The sequence below is a fragment of the Haemaphysalis longicornis genome, unplaced genomic scaffold (genome assembly GCF_048455015.1).
Source record: "Haemaphysalis longicornis isolate Haplotype H1 unplaced genomic scaffold, Haemaphysalis longicornis Haplotype H1 scaffold_10, whole genome shotgun sequence".
Taxonomy (NCBI): Eukaryota; Metazoa; Arthropoda; class Arachnida; order Ixodida; family Ixodidae; genus Haemaphysalis; species Haemaphysalis longicornis.
This window is the reverse complement of record NW_027526204.1, coordinates 114,156,372-114,183,626: the sequence shown is the minus strand read 5'-3', so window position 1 is coordinate 114,183,626 and position 27,255 is coordinate 114,156,372. Positions and strand designations below refer to the sequence as shown.

General features: G+C 49.8%; 2 protein-coding genes across 3 annotated transcripts in view; one reads left to right on the top strand and one right to left on the bottom strand.

The window, feature by feature from the left end:
- LOC144159148 (DNA (cytosine-5)-methyltransferase 1-like) overlaps nucleotides 1-27,255 on the bottom strand; it is a 118,163-nt gene that overhangs the window by 48,231 nt on the left and 42,677 nt on the right. The window lies entirely within an intron of this gene.
- Nucleotides 24,797-27,255, top strand: part of LOC144159147 (uncharacterized) — a 36,424-nt gene continuing 33,965 nt past the window's right edge. Inside the window, exon 1 of one of the 2 annotated variants that reach the window (XM_077690453.1) lies at nucleotides 24,797-25,382. The gene's annotated coding sequence lies outside the window, so the exon portion shown is untranslated. The remainder of the gene's footprint in view (nucleotides 25,383-27,255) is intronic. The other variant, XM_077690452.1, reaches the window with a different exon arrangement.

Sequence of the window (27,255 nt, the reverse complement as noted above, 5' to 3'; positions counted from 1 at the left end):
CTCTCTCTCTCTCTCTCTCTCTCTCTCTCTCTCTCTCTCTCTCTCTCTCTCTCTCGCGTGCAGATAACACATTCTAGCCGGCGCCACGTATATCATACAGGACATAACAGAGACCTTCAAAATTGGTGTCCTAAAACAACAGCTTGCGGCTTCGATAGCCGCCGCATCCTGCCTTGTGCAACTCGAAGCGTCGCTGCAAACTAAAAAATCCAGGGCCATGTCCACTCCCTGGGGAGGGGCGAAGCATGCGGTGTATAAGTCTATTCTTGGCGCCTTGGCGTTTTTGCCAACGGCGATGAAAACGTTGGGGGGTAGAGGTACATAGCTTTGCTGCAAAAGTCTCGTGTCTTTGAAGCACGAAGCTCTCTAACGGGAAGCGTAAACGAGTGTCCCGGTGTTATTATAGTACGTGTTACGTTCTAGCGCGAGGCATTGGAAAACGAGTGTCCCGGTGTTTTAGTACCGTGACCCCAACGACGACGACGGGAGAAGCCGACAGCCCAAGCCCCTAAAGGCCTTTGCCCCTAAAACCACGACCATGGCTATAGGAAGCACCCGACCCGAAGCGTAAACAGCAACTGTGCGCTTACAGGTAGCAAAAGAAGAATGGTTGTTAGAACTCTGCATATCACACTACACACGCGGAACAACATTCCTCCTCCCCACCCCTCAATGCCAAATTACCCAACGTCGAAATGCTCCGAAGACTGCAAGCAGGCATATTTTACAATCACGCAACCCTCTCGCATATCTCACCCGACTGGCCACACTAAAAATTTCCCCCAACTATACTAATAATTTCGTCTCCCACTGCCACAGACGTCAACCTCATAGCAACCCATCCCATAAGCAGTGGGAGTATGCGCTGACCAGCCCGTCGCCGGAGTTTCCCCAACCCCTGGCGCAACAAGCCCTGGATTCGGCGCAGGCTCGCGGCTTCCTCAACACAGGAGGTGGACGACCCTTCTGCTCAGATAAATATTTGTTCCTCATCTCTCTTTGTTTAAAAGGACCGATTGAACGAAATGGTAAACTTGAATATGATGACTGCATCGCAAGAACAGGGGACGAAGCGGTGTCCACAATTACGTACAAACCCGCCGCGGTGGCTCAGTGGCTAAGGCGTTGCGCTGCTGAGCACGAGGACGCGGGTTCGATTCCCGGCCGCGGCGGCCGCTTTTCTGATGGAAAAGCAAAAACGCCCCCCGTGTGTACGAGATTTCGGCGCACGTTAAAGATCCCCAGGTGCTCGAAATTAATCCGCAGCCCTCCACTACGGCGCACCTCATCGCCTGCGTTGCGTCGGCGCGTTAAACCCTACAATCAATCAATCAATCAATCAATCCATCAATCAGTCAATCAATCAATCAATCAATCAACAATTACGTACACAGATTGGGAAACAGTGATGTCTCAAGCTGTGTACACGCAAACCAACGGAATGCACTAATGCAAGATATAGTAAACCTGTGCATACACGACGTACAGCCACTCCCCATGCAGCCATCTTTTTCTTTCTCTTCTCGGGAACTCGTAACGCCCATGTTTGAAACGCACCGCAATGTATCACAGGCGCAACGTGTAGACGAACAGTTCGCACCGCCTTGGTTCACGAAGATTCGGACAATACGCAGCGCGCTCGGTCACAAAACAAATCCTTCTCCATCCTGCTCGCCCTCTTCCATCACGCAGCGAGCATTAGGCGAACGCGGCAACCACCTCCGCAGCAAATGTAGTAGCCGTGCTGCACGCAGCCGACTCGATCTGAACGCTGCCCGCAAAATCGCGTCCATCAGGTAGCGCTTTTAAAACGTCAGACCCGCCCCAGGGATCAAACAAATGAAACTGGGATGAAAAAATAAAATATAAATAGCAAGAAACGCAGCGCGTTACACGAATCGAAAGCGGAGCTCAAGTAAACGCCCTTTCGGTCACGCTTCGACATATACGTGCCGCGAAACGTGTCAGCGAAGCTCCGGGAGCACGTGACCTTCCTTTTGTAGCGTAAGCTACACCGGCCGAGGTTGAGCAGCTTCGCGTGGGCCGTGAAGGGCCGTTCTGCGCAAGCGCGAGGGGCATTGGATTGGATTGGATTGGCTTGGATAGGATTCGAATTGGATTAAAGTGGATTGTGTTGCGTCATAGCCGCGGCAGACGCACTGGCGCCAGCGCGCTCCCAGGTGTGCGCCTCAATCCGCCTCTTTCATTGTGGTGTGCTGCCACCTAGCGTGCTTAGCGGAAGTTGAAGCTGTAGGGTTTGCCGGCGTTTCCTCCGCCTGCAATCCCACATTACGGCGAGGAGCAGCCGACGTTTTAAGTGCGAATGCACTTCTTAAAGGGACACTGAAGTGAATTTGTCAAGCTGCCGTTTTTGCTTGCACTGCGTAGACTGGCTCAAATTAGCACACTTTTCATCGTTTATCCGGTCGACAAATCGGTAATTATTTTACAAAGCGCGAAAGAAGAAAAACTACCATGCGCGGTTTGCGGCGGCCGCACCAACTAAGGCTGTGACGTTGGGAGGAGGGGCGCCGTGATTGGACGATGCCCAAGGTTAGCAATCACACAAGTTGCGGTTTCGGTTTCGGTTCTGTAAAACATAACCAATGGCGTTGTTGGATGGGCATTCTCAATATCTCAGTAATCATCGTACCGCGCTTCTGCCATGTTGTCGGCGGTAAAATGCACAAGATAGCCTCCCAGGACGGCTTGTAGTCGTAGCATTCACTAGCCGAGACCTACGCAGTGCATGAACGCCCTCCGCGTACCCGCAGACGCCCAAATGTCATGCGCTTTTCCCCCATATTTGGAGCTTCCCTCCCTCATGCCTGTATCGTAAAAAGCGTGTTCGCACCAGGCCAAGGGTCTGTTCATTCTGGCCTGTGCCCACTGCCTGCAAGCAGTCGGTGCTTATGGCAACAGCACGCCAACGAGAACTCGCTAGCGCGCCAGTGCCAGCCTGCGCGCGTTTTGTGAACTAGTTCGTGTAGCCATGAACGTTGCGGCCCAAAAAAAGGTGAACTCAATACAGAAAACATCGGCGGAAAACAGAAAAGTTAACTTACAAAAAAAAAAGCACGTACCCGCGGGGATTCGAACTCGTGACTTGCAAAACATTTGGGGAGACATACCCAACGCCCGAGACCACGGAGCCACAGAGCGGGACGCGACGGCCTTGCTAATATAGGGTATATATTGTACAACCGGTTTACACTTTTATTTAGTTTTGGCATTTCAAGCAGCTTAGGTGACTATTTGTTGTACTGCGATCGTGCAGTAAGCGTCGCCCGAGTTTCCACAGTAGCTCACGTCTAGCAATTGCATTTCGTAGACGGAAAAGCGTTCGCAGATGCGTAGTCGTGCTGCTGACCGCTGTGCTTGTTCGCCCAGCGCAAAAAAGTGCTTCCTGCGCCCTAGTTTTACGCTGTACGGTAAAAATATCAGTTGATTTTATTTCCTTAGTACCTATATTGACTTCGCTGACTCTTCTCCCGCCTTCAAGAGGCCTTATATTTTCCTACTGGCGTACCAGTCAGCGAAGCGTCGCATGTGCGCTTGTGCAGCGCTTGTGTGAAACGACCTTGACTTGGAGCTAGATACAGTTTACAAACAAACCAAGTAAAGAAAGGCACATTCTTCCATTCACAAACGTGTCCTGGCTTCGTTTCAACTTAGCGAACGAATTGCGACCAAGCAATTTTTTTTAACCTCCTTGATTGCGACGACCCGCCGGCGGCCGGCGGACGAAACGCTGGGCCGACTGACTCTGTCGGCCGGGGAGCCGTGCAGTAGCACAGCCGTGGCGCAGCCAATTGCCAGCTCATCCCCTCCTGACGTCACACGAAAATGCCGCAGAAAATGGGCGAGCGTAAAGAGAGGAGGACAGCATTTTCGAATTAGTTTTTCTACTAAATAAAATCGCGTAAACGCGCCTAGAGTGGTCGAAACATGGCCTGGGGACTCCGGACTACAATTTGCGCTAGTAATCCCGCAATGTTTACATATCACTTCAGTGTCCCTTTAAGCGAGCCTGAATCGTCCGCCGCCGTAGTCCGCATAGCAACAGCTGCGGGTGCGCGCGCTCCTCGTCTTCCCTAGCAACGGGGGGAGATGGGCGCGCGCTGCCTGACCGCGTCCCCATGGCTCATTCTTGTTGTTGTTCCTGCTGACATGGCACATACCCACGTGGGGGATTGGCCAAGAATCGGGCGTGAGAAGGGCTAATGCACCCGCTTAAAGGAGTACTGACACGAAATTTCAAAGCTGAGATCCGCTCTAGCAATCAAGTACAACGACAACACAAATAGGTGTCTGTGAATAAATGCATCTTTCTTTCTTTGTAGTTGTGTGTGTGTGTGTGTGATCTCTATTTCGCGAACATTACCGAACCGCGCAAATTCAACTCGTGCATTCGCACTTTCACATTCTTCCCCTGGGGGAATGCGGGGAATTTTTTTTTCTTCTGTGTTGGTGTTATAACGCCTTAAGATGACAGCCCCTGGTCATCACATAATACCAGGCGGCTTCTTATCACTGAATGAGGGCTGGCAGAGAAATCTCGGACAGATCCGTGTGCCGTCCGAGTAGCAGAGCGAGCAGTACTTGGAGTCGTCTGGCATGAAGTGCGATCGCCAGCTCAACAAAGGCCGGCAGTTCGCAAAATGCCTTTAAGCGCTGGACACATGTACGATTGGTACACGCGATTCGCATGCGACTGATCGTTACGACTGTCGCCACGACTAGTCGTACGCGTGAATTTGAGACGGCCCGATGCGCGCATGAGATGCGTCGTCGGCGTCGCTCCGCCCACTGTTTTTGCTCCATGGTCAACTACGATGATCGCTGAGCTGAATTTGTAGATTCTGCGCGTTTGTTCGCAAGAAATGGATAAAGCAAGCAATCGTGAAGCGTTTTCTGCCTTCGGAAACAGTCCGCGCACACGCCGGCCGCGCCTGCCAGCTCGGCACACTCAGCGGCTTGAACCGGCGCAGACCACGGTAGCAACCGCGCTTGTCGCTGCTCTTCTGAATCAATCTGATCGCTAAAAAGTTCCACATGCGAGAAAGTAGATGTTAGTGTAGTGAAAAATTGTGCTAGGGATTGTTGTCAGGGCTTATTTTAAAGGGACACTGAAGTGATATGTAAACATTGCGGGATTACCAGCGCAAATTGTAGTCCGGAGTCCCCAGGCCATGTTTCGACCACTCTAGGCGCGTTTACGCGATTTTATTTAGTAGAAAAACTAATTCGAAAATGCTGTCTTCCTCTCTTTACGCTCGCCTATTTTCTGTGGCGTTTTCGTGTGACGTCAGGAGGGGATGAGCTGGCAATTGGCTGCGCCACGGCTGCGCTACTGCACGGCTCCCCGGCCGACAGAGTCAGTCGGCCCAGCGTTTCGTCCGCCGGCCGCCGGCAGGTCGTCGCAATCAAGGAGGTTAAAAAAAAATTGCTTGGTCGCAATCCGTTCGCTTAGTTGAAACGAAGCCAGGACACGTTTGTGAATGGAAGAATGTGCCTTTCTTTACTTGGTTTGTTTGTACACTGTATCTAGCTCCAAGTCAAGTTCGCTTCACACAAGTGCTGCACAAGCGCACATGCGACGCTTCGCTGACTGGTACGCCAGTAGGAAAATATAAGGCCTCTTGAAGGCGGGAGAAGAGTCAGCGAAGTCAATATAGGTACTAAGGACATAAAATCAACTGATATTTTTACCGTACAGCGTAAAACTAGGGCGCGGGAAGCACTTTTTTGCGCTGGGCGAACAAGCACAGCGGTCAGCAGCACGACTACGCATCTGCGAACGCTTTTCCGTCTACGAAATGCAATTGCTAGACGTGAGCTACTGTGGAAACTCGGGCGACGCTTACTGCACGATCGCAGTACAACAAATAGCCACCTAAGCTGCTTGAAATGCCAAAACTAAATAAAAGTGTAAACCGGTTGTCCAATATATACCCTATATTAGCAAGGCCTTCGCGTCCCGCTCCGTGGCTCAGTACACACATTTTAAAACATTTTTCTTCAAATTACACACTGGCACGCTCCCTGTTAAAACTTGGATGAAAGATCGGGGTCTGTTTATAGCTTGGTCGACAGACTGTCGGCTCTGTACTTGACCAGAGACAATTGATCACTGCTTTGTAGACTGCAGAGATGCTGTCTTTTTCTGGGACATTCTACAGCGAACGCTCAAAAAAGACATGGATATTACGCCTTTCTCTATCCGATTTTTGCCATTCGACTATCCTGGTGAGCCACCTTATGACATGTTCGTGTTGATTGGTTTGTACAGTCTGTGGCGATGCCGCTTATGTGATAGGCATGCTGAGCCACCAAGATCAACTAAGTCTTATTTCCGAGAAACTGTGGCATTTGTACATAGTGTGTATAGTTCGCTTGATCAACCACCTGACTGGTTCCCTCTTTTGAACGCTTGTGTGTGTTTGCCTAAATTTTGATGTATATTTGCTTCTCATAACTTCAGGGTATAATTTTGTTTGCTTGTATTCGTCGTACTGCAACGTCCGAGCGTATTTTCCCATGTAATAAAGAAAAAAAAAAAGCTCCGTGGCTCAATAGTCTGGGGCGCTGGGTACGTCACTCCAAATGTTTTGCAAGTCACGAGTTCGAATCCCCGCGGGTACGTGCTTTTTTTTTTTGTAAGTTCACTTTTTTGTTTTCCGCAGATGTTTTCTATATTGAGTTCACCTTTTTTTGGGCCGCAACGTTCATGGCTACACGAACTAGTTCACAAAACGCGCGCAGGCTGGCACATGCATGGCGCGCTAGCGAGTTCTCGTGGGCGTGCTGTTGCCATAAGCACCGACTGCTTGCAGGCGGTGGGCACAGGCCAGAATGAACAGACTCTTGGCCTGGTGCGAACACGCTTTTTACGATACAGGCATGAGGGAGGCAAGCTCCAATTATGGGGGAAAAGCGCATGACATTTGGGCGTCTACGGGCTAGTGAATGCTACGATTCCAAGCCGTCCTAGGAGGCTTATCTTTATGCATTTTTACAGCTGACAACATGGCAGAAGCGCGGTACGATGATTACTGAGTCATTGAGAATGCCCATCCAACAACGCCACCGGTTGTGTTTTACAGAACCGAAACCGAAACCGAAACTTGTTTGGTTGCTCACCTTGGGCATCGTCCAATCACGGTGCCCGCTCCTCCTAACGTCACAGCTTTAGTTGGTGCGGCCGCCGCAAACCGCGCACGGTAGTTTTTCTTCTTTCGCGCTTTGTAAAATAATTACCGATTTGTCAATCGTAAAAACGATGAAAAGTGTGCTAATTTGAGCCAGTCTACACAGTGCAAGCAAAAACGGGAGCTTGACAAATTCACTTCAGTGTCCCTTTAAAAGCGGCGATCAGATATATCTGCCGCGATGCAAGCCTACGCTGACCGGTCGCCGCGGCGCGCGGTGCGCCGAGCGGCCGAGAGATGGCGATACCTGCGCGGAAGCATCGAAACAGGCTACGCAGATGTCTTGGTCACCGATCGCTCAAACGGCAGTTATAACTTAAATAGAGTTCCACATGCGAGAAAGGGGATGATAGTGTAGTGAAAAGTTGTGTTTCGGATTGTCATTCGCAGTTGCACAGATAGCAGCGATCAAATATCCGCCAGGATGCTAAGCCTACAGTTCCCATCACCCGAGCCGACGCGAGCGACGCAAACCGCCGTAGCCGATCGCGTGCGGCCGACGGGAAGCGATGGAAGCCGACACTGTTCCCTTTTCGGCACTCCGAGTTACAGCGGAACGCAGCACAAGTTGTGGGCATTGTTCCGCGCACAACGAGCACACACAAAAAATCAAACGATGTAAATACAACCACGACCCCTTCCCGCTTGTGCGGGAGCTGTGTGGAATGTCGTCTGCTGCCCCTACTGGACTGCTTAGGGACTTGGCCGCTAGGGGATTGCGCATGCGCAGTGGGGTTGTGAAAGAGGCGGATTGCGCAGTAGCCAAGTCTGACGCTGCACCGGAGCCGCTTGAAAGAAGTTTCGCGTGGCTCGTGAAGAGCCGTGCTGAGCGTGCGCGAGGAGCAGTGACTGGACAGGACAGGACTAGACTGGATTAGACTGAATTGGACTGGACTAGATTGGATTGGATTGGACTGGATTCCTGAACCTTAGCTCAGGCTACGTATATCCTGGCATAGCAGAGCTAAGCCAGTACTAATTTTTCTTTTTACAAAAGCTAAAGCTTTCGTGGTGGGACCGATGGCGTTCTGTCAAAAAAAAATAATACATTTCCCCATAGACCGGTTGGTCGACCGAAAAGTTCTGATCAGATATCTGGACACACGGCGCGTGCGTAAAAGTTGGCTTTCATTGTGTCAAAAACAGTTGTTCGAAAATCGCGAACAGGGAACGGTTCTAGATAAGACAGTACACGCATCGATCGTGGAGAAGGAGTATACAACGGTATACCTTTATCTCATAAACGACGTATCCGTACGCGTTTAGAGCGTTCGCAGATGCGCTTACTTAGCGCGCGAAGAATCGTCGCATGGATTTGTTCTTCGTTCGCGATTTGGGTCTTTGAAGGTTGGATCGGACGCACTTCCAGCGAAGGTTTTTGACGCACTTTGGACGCAGTTTTGATGCGAGGAAGCTTTCGCGCGCTTCTCTCACTTTTCTGTATGAAGGGCTGGTCAGGTTTGTAACTCGGCTCGTCCATTTTGGCCGTGATGCATGCGAGCGATCAGATCAGATCAGATCAGATTAAACTTTATTGCTGCCACGGGTGGGACCGTTTTCAGGTCGACTTTAGTGTCCTTCCGGCGACGGCGGGATTCATGTAGATCTCTGCGGCGTCTTCGGCCACCTGGGCTCACCTGGGTCATAGGGTCTGCGCTGAGCAGCGCGGCCTCCCACTGCTCCTCGTTCGTAATTTGTAATAAAATGGGGCGCTTTCTAAGAGTTTCAAGGGGTTTTTCTGACAAATGTTAGCCACTCAATGTCTCCCGCCCCACGAATAGGCACTGAAAAGAGAGAGAATAACTAAAAAAAATACAGCCCTTACATTACTGTGGAGATAAAGACCAGCGAAGTAATTACATTGGCGGATAACTATATTGACTTATGTGCGGTGACTTCCTGTGCTGATCAAATAATGACACGTTAAATAACTTCATCGGAATTATTTCAAGCTTAATTTCCGTATAATATGCTTCCGGAGAGTTCCAGTAAAACGAGAGTTACACCCGTTTTATGTAGCCATACTGCCGACAGTTATGTGTTGATAGAAGAAGAACACAATTCTGTAACGTTTACAACTTACCTGCGAACTAATTGCTACAAGTAAATAAAACTTTGCGTAATAATAGACGCGTCTTATCGGCTAAATTCCGCTAGATCTTTCCCAAGATAGCTACATTAGATAGAGATAGTTAAAACCTTTGTTGGTAGGCTTGTAGGTTCGTTTTCGGTGGCGAAGGAACCAAGCTTCACTTGAAGAATTCGGCGGTGAAGCAGAAGAGATGAGAAGACGATGATGGGACGAAGAGATGATGACAAACGAAAACTGTATTTACGGTTGATTACAAGAATTGGTTACAGAAAGTTGATTACAGGGTTGGTTGTGCATGGCCGTCTTAGCGATCGACCCTCCGAGTTACGCCCTAGGTACCATTACCTTAGCGATCGAATCTGGGTTACGCCCTAGACGGAAAGGTTTACGTGCACTAAGCACGGAGGCTCGCTGGTCTCCAGCCCGAGATGAGTCTCAGCTAAGTCTCCCCGCTGGCCGCTATCCCCGGGAGTATAATCCCTCGTGTCCATTGTAAGCCGGACAGCACATCTGATTAGTCAGAGCGACATCTCGAACCCCACCAATCATGGGGCCAAACGCCGCCTTCCCAAACTTCGCGCACTTTTCTCCTCTCCCCAGACGGAGCGGACGCAGGAAGACGCGTACACGTGCACGGGGCAGCCTTGCCACGGTCAGGGTGGCCATTAGGCGGCGCGGCACTTTCAAAAGCCGCCGTCCGGGCTTACGCACTCCAAGCCCCGAGGCACGGAACCCCAAAACGGCGTTTTACTGCCCTAATTGGCCGCGCCCTTTCGGCGCATCTGAAGCTACCAAGACGGGAGCCAGGCTCTTCAGAACTAGTCCGGCGGCCCCAAAGAGAAGCAGGGGTGGCGTTTATAAAGGACGTCGTCCCGGCATGGGCACTGTGAGAGTGACACGGTGACCTCCGCAGCACTCAAGGGCGCGTCATTCCGAGGCGTCTAAAAAAGGGAAGCCGCTTTCCCCCCAAGAAAAACCAATTACGGCGGCGGCCATTAAGAGGAGCGGGGGCGGCAATGTCCCGATCTCCTGTCCACCGGCATGACAACAGGCGTCAGAAGCCCTACAGAGATCTACAGATCACTTCACACTAGCTCTGGAACACGTGCGATTCTTTGTCGACGCGGCCTCATAGACGCACGCAACATCGGTCGAAACCTAGAGCAAGACAGCTTCGCTGTAAAGACTTGGCCGCGTATCTGTTTGCTGCGCCGCTAATGTCGTCGAAAGACCGCAGTCTTCTGCCACACCCCTGCCGGCTAACAACTTCTCCTCCCTCCATCTCCCACAGCTCAGCTCTTTCTTGCCGGCCCTCATCGTTCCTCCCGCAACGAAAGGGGCCCTGCAACGTTTTTTTCGTCTTGTTTTTATATCTTAAATGATTTCAGAACGTAGTCAACAAACACGCACAGAACTCGAAATAAGGGTCACAGGGTACCTATGCCAAAAATTACTGCTCTGCACACACATCAGATAACTTAGAAACTCGCTTTAAGAAATAAAGAAAGCTTACACTAACGCGTAAGACTTGAAGGTAGCGAAGCTGTACGCAACCTTCGCGACAATCAAGAAGCTTTAAACCCACAATTGCAGCCGATTTGCTTCTTCTTCGCTGCCGCAGCGACCTTTTACCCCATCATGGTTGCTATAAGTGTGAGCCTCCTTCATTTATTTGGAAACGATTATCACTGGACATCACTTTGGAGGGGCGTACTCTACGACGTGTCTTCCTCGTTCCGAGCAAGTGTTGCCACGATAACGGCGAACGCTGGATTTTTTTTTTTGCCAATCTTGCCCAATCTCCCTTCCCTAAGTGGGTACGCTCGGAATTTTATTTGCATTTTTAACATGCGGACGCAAAAAATCACAATTTTCTCATTAGAGTCACTGTTAAAAGCATTTTCTCTCTTTCCCTGTCTTGGCATTCTCCCAGAGCTCGAATGACGTCGTTAGAGCACTGTAGCGGCTATTGGCCAGCTTCCTTTCAATTGCTGCAATGCACGCATTCGATAGCCACTTTAAAAAAAATGCCACGAAAGCAACTGGCCAGCCTTCCGCAAGGACGAATCAGACCTCCCACCCATCGGCGAAAACCTGGAAGATTGGACCCAAGCCCTTGAGCAACGGGTCGGGAAACACACCCAACTCATTGCCCTCACGGAAGACATACCTGCGGTAGACCCCCACCTTATGCATATTTGGGATGCTCGGCGGAGCCTCACAAAGCGGTGGAAACGCCAAAAACACAATCGAACCCTAAAAAAGCGCATTGCCATTTTGACCCAGAAAGCCCAGACATATGCAGCCCAACTCCAAACCCAGAACTGGCACGATTTTTGTAACCAACTGCAAGGAACCCTACACACTAAGAAAACGTGGCACTTACTGCGATCTCTCCTGGACAGTAGCTCGACTCACAAACAAACGAATCACCGGATACAACAACTCATACGAAATAGTGCCCTCCCCCCAAGAGACCTCCTGCAATCCATAAAGCTACACCTCTTCGGAGATCCTGCAACTTACCCCTCCACACCGGACATTCAATACACCGGACCAACTAACGAAGCCCTTGACACTCCCTTCACCCTGGCCGAACTCCGAGCCATCCTGGCCCGGCTAACCAGCAACACCACGCCGGGTAAGGACCGCATCACTTATCGCACCATCCGAAACCTAAGCGAAGATACCCTCCAAGTTCTCCTTGACTACTACAATCATCACTGGCAACAGGGCACCTATCCAGAACAGTGGCGGCATTCCGACATCACGCTAATCCCGAAACCTAACAAGCCTCTATCACCCACCACCCTCCGACCTATCTCCCTGACATCATGTCTCGGAAAAATCTACGAACATTTAGCACATTAACGCCTAACTACCCACCTAGAAGAAAAACACCTGTACCCCCTAACAATGTTCGGCTTTCGCCAGCACCTCTCTACGCAGGACATCCTTATACAAATCAAAGAGCAAATACTAGACCACCTCGGCCGTGACGCTCCAAAGGCCCTACTCACATTAGATGTTAAGGGCGCCTTTGATAACGTAACACACCAAGCCATTATCGAAAACCTCAACCATACCGAATGCGGCCACCGAATCTTTTACTTCGTCAAGGCGTTCCTGGGAAACCGCACAGCCACGTTGCGACTCGGACCCATACAATCCCCAACTTTCGAAACACCGGCCAAAGGCACCCCGCAAGGGTCCGTAATTTCACCCCTGCTATTTAACATCGCACTCCTCCAATTACCAAGCAAACTAGACAATATCCCCGGCATTCGCCATGCCCTATACGCGGACGATTTAACCATTTGGACGACACATGGCTCGAGCGGAGAACAAGAAGACGCACTCCAGCAAGTCATCGACACCACCATTGCTTATCTCCAACCCAGGGGCCTCACAGCAGAACCTAACAAATCTGCCCTGTTGATTCTACGTTCCCGCACAAGAGGCCGACCCCCTCCCACTACCCCAGATCCCCAAGTCGTCATTCAAGGATCCCCCATCCCCCAAGTTACCACGCTCCGCGTGCTCGGCGTACCTTTCCACTACGATGGCTCCGGAGCGGCCCTTCTACCACAACTCCAAAAAACAGTCACACAGCTAACACACCTCATCCGAAGAATACGAGGCTCTACATACGGACTTAAAGAACACGATACCTGCAAGCTAATCCAAGCGCTGATAGTCAGCCGCATCACCTATGGCACCCCATTTGTCAACCTGAAACCGCAGGAAATCAACAAACTGGACACCCTCATCAGAAAAGCCTACAAAGCAGCCCTCGGCCTCCCAACCAACACATCTAACGATCGTCTCCTCAAACTCGGCCTGCATAATACCTTAAGTGAACTGTTGGAACCACAGCGCGCATCACACCTCCAGAGACTCATATCGACACCAGCAGAAAGAAAAGTTCTCCAGGACATCGGACGCACTACCCCTTCTTCACAGCAAGCACCGCAACGTATTCCTCTCACCATCCGTCAACGCCTCAAGGTCCATCCTGTTCCAAAACACATGCATCCTACCTACAACCGGGGACGCCGAGAGGCCACGGTGAGGCTCCTTGAAAAACGACACAGCTCAGACCCTCACACACGGTACACAGACATTGCTCGATCTACAGACCACAAGCACACAACCCTGGTAGTCCTCGACTCAACTGGTAAATTAGCAACTGCAGCCTCCTATCGGAACCTACCTGTAGCAACGGCCGAAGCGCTAGCCATCGCTCACGCCACCACTACCCACCAACAAAAACCCTACTTGAACATCATATCGGATTCCCAACAAGCCTGCCGCCTATACCAAGCCGGCCTCGCACCACCTCAAGCCATCCAGATCCTACAACACCTCCCCGAAGACATCGACATCTCTATCATCTGGACACCAGACCACACCGGCCTTGCAGGGAATGAGGCGGCCCACGCCGTAGCCCGCGACCTCCTCAACCGGGCACTCCCAACAGCAAGGCCAGGAAGAACCGGACAAGCCCCACCTGTCCCACAGGCACTGACCCCACTCGACCTCACATACAGCTCCATTCTCTCTCATTACACAAACACAAGAAGGATATACCCACCTCCTCATCACACTCTTTCCAACCATCAAGCGTATATCTACCGGCGACTGCAAACCGAGACATACTACAACCACACCATCCTGTCCCACATCTCCCCATCTCTGTTCCCCTACGATTGCCCACAGTGTGACATCCCACTCTCAACTTACCACCTAGTATACTCCTGTCCCGACCACCCTCACCCCATCTCATCCCCATCCCCTGAGCAGTGGGAGTCTGCGCTGACCAGCTCGGCGCCGGAGCGTCAACTCGCGCTGGTGCAACGAGCCACGGATGCAGCGCAGACCCGCGGCCTCCTGGACGAAGGAGGCTGACCACACCCCTTTCCCTACCCCTTGAGCTCAGTAAAGAACGTTTTTCACCACCACCACGAAAGCAAAGCAGAAACGAAAGGTGCATCTGCTGCGACGAGCCAATCCCGCAGTTCCACTCCGGGCTGGTGATATATCTTAGCTTTCACAATGCATCCAGACGCGAATAAAAGTTTGAAAGCGTTTATCGGCAGCATTGGAGAGTCCATTAAATGTAACTGAGGTTTGTTCAATTCAATTCTCCCACGTTCGCAACGATCGCACGCTGTCTGGTGGGTCTTTTCGGGCGTAATTATTTCCCTGCGCTTTCTTTTTCTGCTCGGAACCATAGAGTTTCATACTAATATATACTAGAGGGAAATCTGGCGCTGCAATCTCAATCCGCCGTGGGTGGCGCCATTGCAGCTAGCGACGTTCCTCGCCTACTTGGCTTAGCTAGCCATACGGCTTCTTTTTTGTCTCGAAGCCAGAAAGGTAACATTTTTTTCTTCTGCATCGTGCATAAGGCTTCTAAATAATTACTGACAGGTAAATCTTTCTGGAAGTTCAATTTTGTAATAACGAAACAAATTTCAATAATATTTTAGAGTAATATTGTCGCTTTTTTTTTGCAGCCAGAGGCAACTTTCCAGCCTGTTCAGGAGCCATGCCAGGACAAATGGAACGTGCCTGCCAGGTACATGACGGAACGCTCGCTGAAGCGCGGCTCCCCTAGACAGTGGCGCCAGATTTCCCTCTAGTGTATATTAGTACGAAACTGTGCTTGGAACAGCCCGGGTCGGTCCTTTGTGCTAGTGTGCCTCTACGTCGCCTCTCTTCCGCACATTTTCTTTCACGCGTTGTCTTTCTCTTTCATTTGCTATCGTACAAAACCAATCCAACGAGTATTCTTAACTTTTTTTAAAAAAGAACGCCGGTACTCTCGCTTATGCACTTCAAGCCGCCACGGCTCGTACATGTACAGTGGCTAGAATTCTAGCCACTGTAGTACATGTCCGCATCCCACGGCGCAAAGGAAACGTCGGACATATTTGAGGCTAACTGCGGGAACGCTCCTTCTTCCGGCAGTATACTCAAACCTCGCCACCGGACCGGACCAGACCAGACCAGACCGGACCAGACCAGACCAGACCAGACCAGACCAGACCAGACCGGACCGGACCGGACCGGACCGGACCGGACAGACAGACAGACAGACAGACAGACAGACAGACAGACAGACAGACAGACAGACAGACAGACAGACAGACAGACCAATATTTCGCGTTGAGGTACACCAAAACAAACTTATCGCCTTTATAGCACATTCGGCTAAAGACTTAAGGATACTAGCGGCTGGAACTTGCAAAACTATTGCGGAATGTCCTCGGCAATGACTCACGCACGCGACTGCTTGATTGCTTGCGGGGTTTCACGCGCCGACGCTACTCAGGCGATGAGGCGCGCCGTAGTGGAGGGCTCCGGATTAATTTTGACCACTTGGGGATCTTCAACGTGCAATGAAATCTCGAACGCACGGGCGTTTTCGCTGTTCTCCTCCATCAGAAAAGCGGCCGACGCGGCCGGAAATCGAACCCGCGTCCTTATTGAGCTCACCAGCACGACGCCTTAGCCATAGGGCCACCGCGATTGCACCTGATAACGTTGACGACCATCGAGCTGATAGACCACCGAAGTGATTAGAGACCTTTTGCGCGCTGGCTAATCCCGAGTTAACGCGGAAAATGCCTTTCCCGGTGTTGAATCACCTCAGCGCCACAGAGGGCACGACGACAGCTCTCTTGAACGCGCACGTTGTTTCGCGCCTAACAAACTTTCCGCGCAGTTTTGGGCCCTCTTGGAAACGCCGAGGAAAGCCAGGACTAACAAAAAACAACAACGTCGGTCCATATTAAGACTAGAAGAAAAGAAAAAAGCGAAGAAACATAAAGGAAAAACGGGAAACGAGCAGTCCGCAAAACGGAACAAGACGCAAGAAGCAACCACGCAGTGCACGGCGGTAGACATATCCTCAATTCCCCGCTCGTAACTCGGCAGCACGCAAGACGCGGCTCTAACACGAAAGCGCAATGCCTTTGTACTGTTGTTGTTCCGACTCTCCGGTCGTGCGTAAAGTGCTCATACCCCGCGGCGGCTCGTCAGAAAGAATGAGTGGAAAAAATTATCCGGTCACGCGGCACCGTTTCTTCCTCCGCATCTTTCCGGAAAAAGCAGAAGCTTGTATGTGGCAGTTTAGTCGACGCGTTCGTCACGTCGCGCGCTTCGGCTTCCTTTTGTTTTTCTACTTTCCTCCCCTATTACTTCAAATTTAGCTCACCTAGCAGCTTCTTTTGGATGGGCCAGGCGCAGAACAGAACATTGTTATTCCCTCGGTCAACGACAATCTACAAAAAATAGTACCCTTCCTCATTTGTCGCTCTTTTTAGGGTAGAAGCCCCTTAGGGGCTCGGGCTGTCGGCGTCTCATGTCGTCGTCGTCGTATTCTCATGTGGTCACGGTACTAAAACAACGGGACACTCGTTTTCGAACGCCTCGCGCTAGAACGCTTCATCTCCATGGGCAAAAAAAAAACGCGTACTAAAAGAGCACACCGGGACACTCGTTTTTTTCGTTCGCGCTTGCTTGCTTGCTTGCTTGCTTGCTCGCTCGCTCGCTTGCTTGCTTGCTTGCTTGCTTGCTTGCTTGCTCGCTCGCTCGCTCGCTTGCTTGCTTGCTTGCTTGCTTGCTTGCTTGCTTGCTTGCTTCTATTTCGCTCCGTGCTCGCTTTAACTTTAATTTTGCAGTTCTCCGTTTCGAATTTCACTTCCCCTCCGTCTTCGTAATTGGGATGTCGCCGATATCAGCGCACGCCGCGTGGCAAAAGAGAGACTTACAATCTTTGAATACACTTATACACTGCATGCCTCGCCCCTCCCCAGTTTTCAAGTTAATGGAGACGGCCCGGTTTTATTTGTTTCGTCGTTTTTTACATTTTTTTTTTCTCGTTAGAATGCCTTTTAGTTTTCCAAGACCACAAATACGCCACCTAATCCAGAAGAATGACGAAGTCGTTAATCGGTCATTTAACCCGAAGCACGACAGCTCTACCTTAGTACTGTAATACACGACAAGAAGAAAGAAACCGCCGAGTTTCGCTAACGTCAGAAATTTCAGGTACGAATGGAACATCTATTTTTAGCCGAGTCGTATTCCCCTAAAGATTTCGGTATTCGGCGTTAAGAATTTTCTGTTAGGACAGAGAGTTTCGGTCCCATGTACTACTCCTAAAACCCTATATCTAATTTTATATTTTGTATCCTGTTTCTTGATTGGAATATGGGGAAAAGGTATCAAAATATACAGTGATGCCACTCACGTTCAACAATTCGGAACAAATATTCCGAGCACGAAAGAAGTTGTTATGGAGCAATTGGGAGCAGCCAAAAGCCAGTTTTGGAGTAATTTGGAGCAACTAATATCAGTTTTTGAGGTTGCTTTAATACCGCAAGAAATACACACCAAAACAGCTCACAATAATAAATCACGAGAAACGCTGTTTGCGTATGATTTCATTATTTTCATCCAGTGGCCTGGGAATAAAACTTGTATTGCAAGCCAGGTGGGGGGTGGGGGTTGCAATATGAAAGAGAACTAGCGAACAGAAACATTACATTTGGGAAGTTATGGTAATGTATTGTTTAAGAAGCAGAAGGGACGGGAAAAGGCATTATACAGATAAAGTGTCACGATGCGAAAGACGACGCAGTTGTCTTCAAGGAAAACAAGTTTATTGGAGCGAACTTGTGCTCCCCTAACATCTCAAAGAATACACAGGCGGCGAAGCGGCAGTCATCCGATGACGCACGCAAGTGAGCGTCGGCGATCGCAATACCGCGGCGTCTGCTGTACAGGCTTTTCTCTTTCGGCGCGAGTGTTTGTCGAACCGTCGATTTACATCTAGAACATTGTACATCAAAGGCGATTATTCGAGGCTAGTGAAGTTAGGACGAAACGCTCTCCGTACCAGAATGAGATAACCCGTGCCGCATAACAATAAAGAATGGAACACGCGCTTCGCTTGGGACACAGATAGCGCAACCGGGCGAGGCCGGGCACTAAAAACAAAACAAACCAACAAACCCAATGCCTAGCTCGCGGCAATAGAAAAGTACAAGTAAAGGAAGAGAACCGACCAAAATCACATAAAAAAAAACCCGGGCCATCTCCACTGACTTGAAACCTGGGGAGGGGCGAAGCATGCAGTGTATAGGTGTATTCTTGACGCTTTGGCGTTTTTGCCCACGGATATGAAACCATTCGGGGGTAGAGGTATACAGCTTTGCTGTAAGCCTCTTCTCTGAAGCACGGAGCGTCCCAGCGCGAGGCGTTGGAAAACGAGTGTCCCGGTGTGTGTTTTGGGCACGCGTTTTCGCCCTTGGAGATTAAACGTTCTTGTGCGAGGCGTTGCAAAACGGGTGCCCCGGCGCTTTGGTACCGCGACTACACGAGACTACGACAACATGAGACGCCGACAGCTCGAACCCCTAAGGGACTGTGCCCTAAAACAAATAAACAAAACAAAAATGTCACTCGAGCAGCTGTTAAGCTCGAGCAGCTTAAACAACAAATGTATATTATCCTAATGACAATGTTTCAAGACAGAGTAGACTTGAATCTATATTTAAAATAGCTACACTCCGACAGCGAAGCAGGAACCGCAGTATTAATGAATACGAAAATTACGGCCCACAGCTCCACTTTGCATAGACCTGTCTCCCAAGAATTTTATTCATAAAACAGTCTCAGATGCGCGTGAGATCTGCTTAAAGAGCCATGAAGAGAAAATACAACTTCGTTTAATTTGAAAGAACTAGGATTCACTACCTCACTCAGCCCCATTAGAGCCACAAAACATGTTTTTTAATGAAAAAAAAGCAAGAAGTATTTAAAAACTTTCAAATTTTGCGCCAAAGTGACGTGTTATGAGCAAGAATGACGTCATACGGGCCAACAAAAAAAAAAACAATTTTCAGTGTGTTAACTGCACGTTAGCATTCAAGTGATGCGGTCAATTGGAACTAGAGGCCTCATTACAGACGTCCAGTCATGTGTCGTCGCGACAGGTCAGTTAGGCGGCCTTCAATCGCACTAACAAGGTTCCGTGACGTGATAGAAAAATTGCGGGAAATTGGCTCGGGGGTCGCGACTGCTTCACACGTTTTCTTTCATATCTCCGTTATTTGTTCGAAGATTGCGATGGTATTGGTATCATTGTTATCGGGACTAAGCAGTCTTTCAATAAACCCAACTTGTATTTTGTCTTCATGGCTCCTTTAATGTTCAGAAAAACCGAAATCCGATTTTGTAAGCAGGGCTAACACGAGCCTTATCTCGGAAGTCACCCGGGATGCTAAATAATTCGTTAAAAGCGTGCATACTACTGGTGCAAATGATCGGGTATATGACTGGTGTACAAGATTGAAACTGTCATCATCATCATTATCACCAGCAGCCTGGTAGCACCCACTGCAGGACGAATGCCTCTCGCGAAGTTCTCAAACCACGTGTATACGGAGTGCTCGCGGAGTCCACCCTTTGCCCCGAGAATTTCCCTAATACATCCCTCCATCGAGCCCTTGGCCGACCGACCCCTGCGGCGTTTACGGCAGCCACTCCGTTAAACGGATGGGTTACCTGTTGTTCCGCGCATATATGATAAAACTATGCTACAGTCTAGATCCTATGTGCCAGCCCTGTACTTTGCATCTCAGTCCTGTATATTCCACATCCTATTTCCCATCCTAAAGTGTATGGTGAAGCCATCTTACATATGACCCAAACAGACTACAACCACAGTCCTCTATACCGGTCCTATTCGCCGCGAGCTCGACATATAGGTGGCGACAGCGTCGCGCTGCTAGTGTGGATGCTCTGCTGAGAATGCACACTGTGGGCGCGCGTCGGGCCTTTTTCCCGCCGTATGTGCGCACGAAAGGTGCAAACAAGAGTGGTATGCTGTAGTTCGGTTCCTCAACGTTCAATGTATAGCATGGAAGCGGCAGTAAGTTTTAATTACTACGCCAAAAAAAGCGACGACTCATCGGGAATCTCAGAATGGCCGTGGTTGTGACAATGAACTTGTACGCTGTGGCTCGTAGCAAGCTCGATTTTTCCAGACTATGGCTTTCAGCCTTCAATAAAAATATAAATAGAAACAAATCAGGAAGCCTCGATCTCTGAAATTCAGTTTACAACGGTAATCTCAATCGCTTTCACTGGTAGCATGACGCATTCTTGCATTTCTGGGATGCCCTGAAATGGTAACACCACTTAAATGCCCCGAAATTCTTTCTAAGAGCTTACGATATTTTTTGTGTGTTCAAAAGGCAACATAAAATTACTGAATTTTGATCAGCGCAGAGATATAAATGTAACCGCTCTAACGGGTCTTTTAAATGAAATTTTAACGACTCTGAAGGAAGGTTTGATGAATATCGGTTTCGGATCACTTATTTACGGCTTTCGTCGCAAGTGAACTTGCGAATTGAATTGTCAACGCACGCAGTACAATCAGCATCTCATGTTTAGCTAGGTTTTCGCAAAGTGACAAGCAGGTTTACAGTGTGCAAACCAAGCTTCTGGGACCTCACAGTGAGCAGCGATTTTCTGTTACGGCGGCTCTGTTGACCCTTTGCGTTCCTTTTAAAATCTAACAGGTGCCTGCAAAAGCGAGGTGTGTTACGTATAAGGTCGCTTACGAACCCTAAAGATGGCAATAAATGAAGTTGCGCTGTTGCAGATGTAGCAAAACATTTCCTTTTTATTTCTCGTTGCGAATCAGCGCAACGGGTTCCCGGCAACTACTTTGTTTTGTAAACTGACTATCGCCTTTGTCTTGGCATGTAATTCTTGAGGATTGGTTAAAAAATAAACATTTCGTTTTTTTTTTTTTCGGGAAGGGGGAGGGGGGGGGGTCCTGCCAACGTTGCAAGAGCAGCGAGAAGAAAACGTAACGCGAAAAGCCAAACTATATATGGTTTACTTACAATCGAAACTACACTAGGCGTCGTGTTCTGTAGCGGTGAAAAAGCAGTACACGTATTTTCCAAAATGATTAACCCCCCTTTGGTCCGAGATTGTCCAGGAATTGCGGGACGCCTTTTTCAAAATTGTATTGAAAGCAAGCATTGTGGGAAAAAATTAAAAAAAGAAACCAGCGAGTCATGGCACACACCCCTCACACATGTGGGCAACAACGTGCATTATATTACGCGTTTTCTCCTCTTTCTTTAAACTTAGGTCCGCCTTAAGAGGTTAAGACGTGACCATATTAGGCATTTGGTTATGCTGAGTGAAACACGTTTCTGGACAAGGTGATTCATGTCGGATTTGAAAATGATATATATGAAAATGACACACGAAATGCCACATGACAGACGCGAACTCACAACTGCTTAATTTTACAAAAAAAAATCCCCCCTAAATACTCTTGCGTATCCATGGAAACGTGTTGTAAATAATACGTAAAATTAGCAACTCGATACAGTTGAATAAATGTTTATTCCTTCTCCTCAGTATAAACAACGACTGCCCAAAAATGATATTTATTTTAGAAAAGATACGGGAATGACACGATCACACAGGCGCTTGCGGGGTAAAATACGTGTCCGGTCATGTATGGGCGATAGCGCACGGGTCGTGTGCAGTGTAAATGTTTTTGTTTCTTTCTTCTTTCTATAAGGACACAGCGCAATTTTACAAGGGTGTGGAATTTGCACGCGTATGCACAGGTCCTGTCGCTTCTTACCAGTTTCGCGCACTAAACTTTTATCCTTTGAATAATCACCACGCCACCTTCAAAAAGCACCCTTCGACGTTCCCGAAAAGGCAGACGACTGCACTCAACAATAATAAAAGTGCAATGTGTGGAAGCAATGTTTATAACACGTTTCACACACCAGCGGTGACGACAGCGAAGATGTTTCGTGGAATTAAACCAGCGCATTAACCCGCAACGGCCTCTGATTATTGCGTTTCTAGAAGAAACGCGCAAGCAGAGGTAACTATGTCATTGCTTACTGCCAAACGAGCACACATATTGGTTGTTTTGTCGTGTACAGCACGCGTCTTGCGCCTCACGCAACGTGAAAAAGCAGACGACGCGAGAGCGCCATCCACACTAGGAGCGGTTCGTCCCGCCGCCGCCAGGGGCCGACTGTGTTCGCGCTCGGGGCGAATATGACTGGTGTACAAGATTGAAACTGTCATCATCATCACCAGCAGCCTGGTAGCACCCACTGCAGGACGAATGCCTCTCGCGAAGTTCCACGTGTATACGGAGTGCTCGCTGAGTCCACCCCTTGCTCCGGAATTTCCGTTGTACATCCCTCCATCGAGCCCTTGGCCGACCCCTGCGGCGTTTGCGGCCGCCACTCCGTTAAACGGATGGCCCACGTTTTGTCCCTCATGCGTATATATGGTAAAACTATGCTACGGTCTCGATCCTATGTGCCAGCCCTGTACCTTGCATCTCAGTCCTATATATTCCACATCCTATTTCACATCCTAAAGTATATGGTGAAGCCATGCTACATATGACCCAAACAGACTACAATCACAGTCCTCTATACCAGTGCTATACCCTACATTGTAGTCCTATATTGCCTATCTTATTCCTTATACTCCAGCTGTATATCAAAGTCCGCCCTATGTGGAGGATCGGGATTATCAAGACGTGCACCAAAGGCAGAAAGTTGGGATTTGTATAGCTATTTATTTAGTTCAGCCCAGAAGTCGTTCGAAAAATAAAGCGTCTCCAAATACTCACCCACAATTTCCTTCCAAGCAAACGACACTGTCGATTATAGGAACTTCCGGTCTCAGCCCGGACGGGACTGGCACTCTATTTCGTGCATACCTGAGCACTATATTTTATCGTAACGCAAGCACTCACTTGCCGTAATAACGCAGCCGAAAACTGCCTGTAAAGCGATACACAAAATCTAAACGATCTAGATAACCTCCGGGCGAGCTTGCACTGCACTTGAAGATCACTGGAGTTCCTTTGTAGAACTTCAGTAGTATAGTATGAAACTAATGAGCCATAAGGTACGAGTGGTTTTATAGTCCGGGAATCCAAGTGATGACCGAGCGACTTGGATTCCCGAACTGGGAAACCACTCCTACCTTTGTTCAACTTGCAAGTGCCATCTATCTGTTTGCGACACTGTTTTGTCCGCTTCGGAGCTGTAGTCGGGTCGGAGTTGACCGCAAACAGTCTCACGAGTTGAAAACGACTCACAACTCGCTCAATAAACATAAGCCCACATGAATAAAGTGGACAACGCCAACCCTTCTATCCACTCCATCCGAATCCTGAAATCTTACGGTGCTCCAGACCAACACCTTTTTCCACGGGCACCCGCCTTCATGCAGTCTACCCTACACTGCACTACCCCAACGGCAAACCCTGCCCATCCCCGTGCATCCCTGCACCACGTGGTAGAGGAGCGCCACCTCACCCCAACTCTACCCCTAATTTCCAACCCAACACAACCTCTGGGCAGTTAGAGGGTCAGCTGGCTATAGGCGACCTACGTGACGAGATCTAGCGGACATCCCGGAGCAACTGACCGCACGTGCCCACGGCCTCCTGGACTGAGGATTCCCCCCGCAAGGGAGGAACGGCTCAACCATCTCCGTTTCGGTCCAAATAAAACGTTTACACCAACACCACTCACTCGAATTTTTAGCAACAAACAAGTGTTCAATGTTCTGTTGGACATTCGGAACGATTCTATTAGAAAATTGCGCTGTTCCCGTACCTCTACCATTGCCCGCCAAGAGAAAGACAAACAACCGACACCGCTGCCCAAACCTCATCAAATTTTCCGCCCCAAAGATTTGTCACAGCCGCGCACTTCGCTTCGGTCCTTGCTAAAGTACCCGTAAAGTGTCCGAAGGGCAACTTATTTTGCGACCACTAGGACACGGCTCTACTCAAGCGTTCTAGTACAGAGACAACTCTTCCATCTACACGGCGAGAATTTCGTGGCCGCGACGAGTCGTGCGCGTTTTCCACTTTCTCGCTTTGTTGTCCCTACATGTTTGTGCCATTTAGAGGTGCGAGTTTTGCTTGTTCGTTACGCCGTCGCAGCAGCAGGTCCGCATAACGCCGGCTCTCTCTCTCTCTCTCCCTCTCTCCTACACGCGTCCATTCATATCGTGTCCGGGCCGAAGCTCTCGCCGTCCGCATTCGGACCACCGCACAGAGCGGTGTAAAAAAACAACACCCCAGCCAAACAGAAGAGGACGGGCCCTTTCCCATCTTCCTGCGTTGTCCCCCCTTTATAATCCTGTCCGCAAGACATAGCGGGCCTAGTCAAGTCAGCTTCGGAAGGTGCTCCACGCAGCAGCCACCGCGAGAAGCCGACCACGACTACGAGAAGACTTCGCCGGCACCGAGCACACCGAGAAGGCGCTCTGTCCGTGGGATAGCGGGACAGCAGCGCACGTCCGCGAGGACCACGCACACCGGAGTCTCCCTCGAGGACTACGACGAAGAGTTCGAGGGCGAAGATTCCTCCACCAGGCGCAGAAGGGCGGTGACAAGAAAGTAGGCGAAGTGGTTCGAAGCAGACGACATCCACTCGCAGACGAAACCAGTAACTCGTCTGCTGGCCGCTGGAATACGCTCGTACCGAAGAAGGTAGGCGAAGCAACTCAATCGCCGCTGTTCTCCAACGGTACTTGGGACCATTGAGAAGCCCCTGTCCTGGACTTTGCCGAAGAGGAGGGACAGGAGAGGAGGAGGAGAGCAAGGGTGACAAGTTCGCGTGGTCGCTGGCGCGTGCCTTCGTTGCTGCCACCCACACTTCTTGCCGGCTTGCCAGGGTTGTTCCTCCGGCGTCTGAGAGCGAAAACCGGCTTTCGGCTCGGCTGAAAGGGACGCCGTCGGAGAGAGCTGTGCTTGCGGCGCGCCGGAGGAGAAAGCCAGTTTAGCGGACCGCTGCCACGAGCTCTGACCCACTTGGTCCCGGGACACGCGACCGCCAGAGACGTCGGCCCTGTCGTCCACCGAGCGCCGTCCGGAGAGTACCGTTCCTCCGTCAACGCGCACCAGGCACTTTTTACCGGGGAGCCTATAGCTGTCGCCGAGTTCCGGTTCGGGAGGACCTGTTGTTCCGGCATCATCGGTAAGTTCTGCGTCCCCACTTCCGCTCTTTTTGTTATTTTACTTCCAGTTTTCACCTTTTTGATTTCAAGAGGTCGGGAGTGATTGACGCCTGCACCGACGCGCCAGATGTTAACGTCAAACGGCGAATATTGTTCACCCGAAATGCACCGTATTTTTTTTGTAAATTTGTCCGTTTCAAGTGTTAGTCTCTACAAGCTTAAGCTCGGTTTTATTAGGAAATATAGCTAGCTGGAAATTTCACGTGGCAAGAACACCTTGAGCACTACGAGTGACGTCGTCGTGGCGGAACCTTCCTGATCAGTTATTCACCCGCTTTTCTCTTTTTCGTCGCGCTACCCGAACGGAGGCTTATCGGTCTTGATGATTTTTTTTTCCTTCGAGACTTTTCTTTCAATTTTAACAATGCTACCTTTGTTCCTGCTTTATTTTTACCTTTTAAGAAGTGTGTTTATTTTTAGGGTAATACATTGCTTCGAACGCTTCCTTCCAAAGCATAAACACACATTTAAAAAAAAAAACGTCGACACTCGATCAGCTCGTTAGAAGCCTCAGCTGACATTCTATTACTCTAAGCAATACGAGACACCCACGTATATCAAGCCCTACTTATTGAGAGGTATCACAAATACGCAAAACCACTTTTGCGATCACCGAGGCCATATGAAACTATCTTCTCGGCAGGATTGTAGATAATTATTGCGCCTTGAGCAGCGTCCATCAACTGCCGTGTCTTTTCCTACCCTTTTAACTAGCTTACTTTTTAAGTCACCACACATACCAAACAGCGCACTCGCCAGCCTTCGCGCGTCAAGGAATTCCCACGGCAATGGATGTGTAAACAAGATTAGGCCGACCTTGGCTTAGCGAACAAAAACACAACGAAAAGATGCTACGCCCGCTTATTACGCGGAAGTCAACGCTCCGCCACTCCTATCCGACGAGCCGATCAGTCGCTTCGCCGCCAGAACATACCGTTACCTCGCGCAACGACTTCCCGTTAAGGAGCGTGGCGGCTCACCACAGCACCATTACGGAAGACCTTGAAGAAAGCATCTGTGTGTGCGTGGCCGAATGACCGCTTGTCTCTATTATGCCGTTACACTGTGTCGGGACGCCGCCGGACGGACACTTGACCTCTGGAGAAGACCTGCCGCAGCGCGGGAGACACGCTTAACGACCCGCAGAATGTCCCGTCGGAAGCCATCGCCTCGCTACCGAGGCGATTGACTCCAGCAGCAAAGTCCTTCGGGTCGCATTGGGGGAATGGCCGCACATCCCTATACTAGACGTGCATGATAGGCGATCGCTGTCCTCTAGCCTTCGAACGCACCGGTAAGCACCGTCGGAGAAAACCTTGATGCCGCCGAAAGGTTAACGAGTTTTCAGGAGCCTCAAGACGAGGATCCCCAAGGTTTCAATAACATCAATGAACGCATAATGGACGCTGAAGGATCGTTTTGCCGACGCAGTATATCGGTATTGAATTACGAAGTTAACACGTGCAGTCGCCTCTCCACAGACATGCCGTTGGGGCCGCCAGAAGGTTTACCCCCAGCAGCACTGTACGCTTCCGAGTTGCGCGACAGATAACACTTGGTCACCAACGATAAAACTTGGCTGTCTGAACAGTTTAGTGCTTGCCACGACTGCAGGCACCCCCTTCAGGATTTGACGCCCGTTGAATGACAGGTGGAATATGTGGCAGCGTAATTAAGTGACGCAACATTACGAGAAACGTCGTCACTGCGATTGTGTTTAAACCGGCGTGCCATACGGGTAGTACACTCCGAAAATGCGCAAACCGACAACGCGAGAGAGACCGCCACGGCTAAAGCAGTTTCTATACTACAAGAGTTATACGCTGCACACCC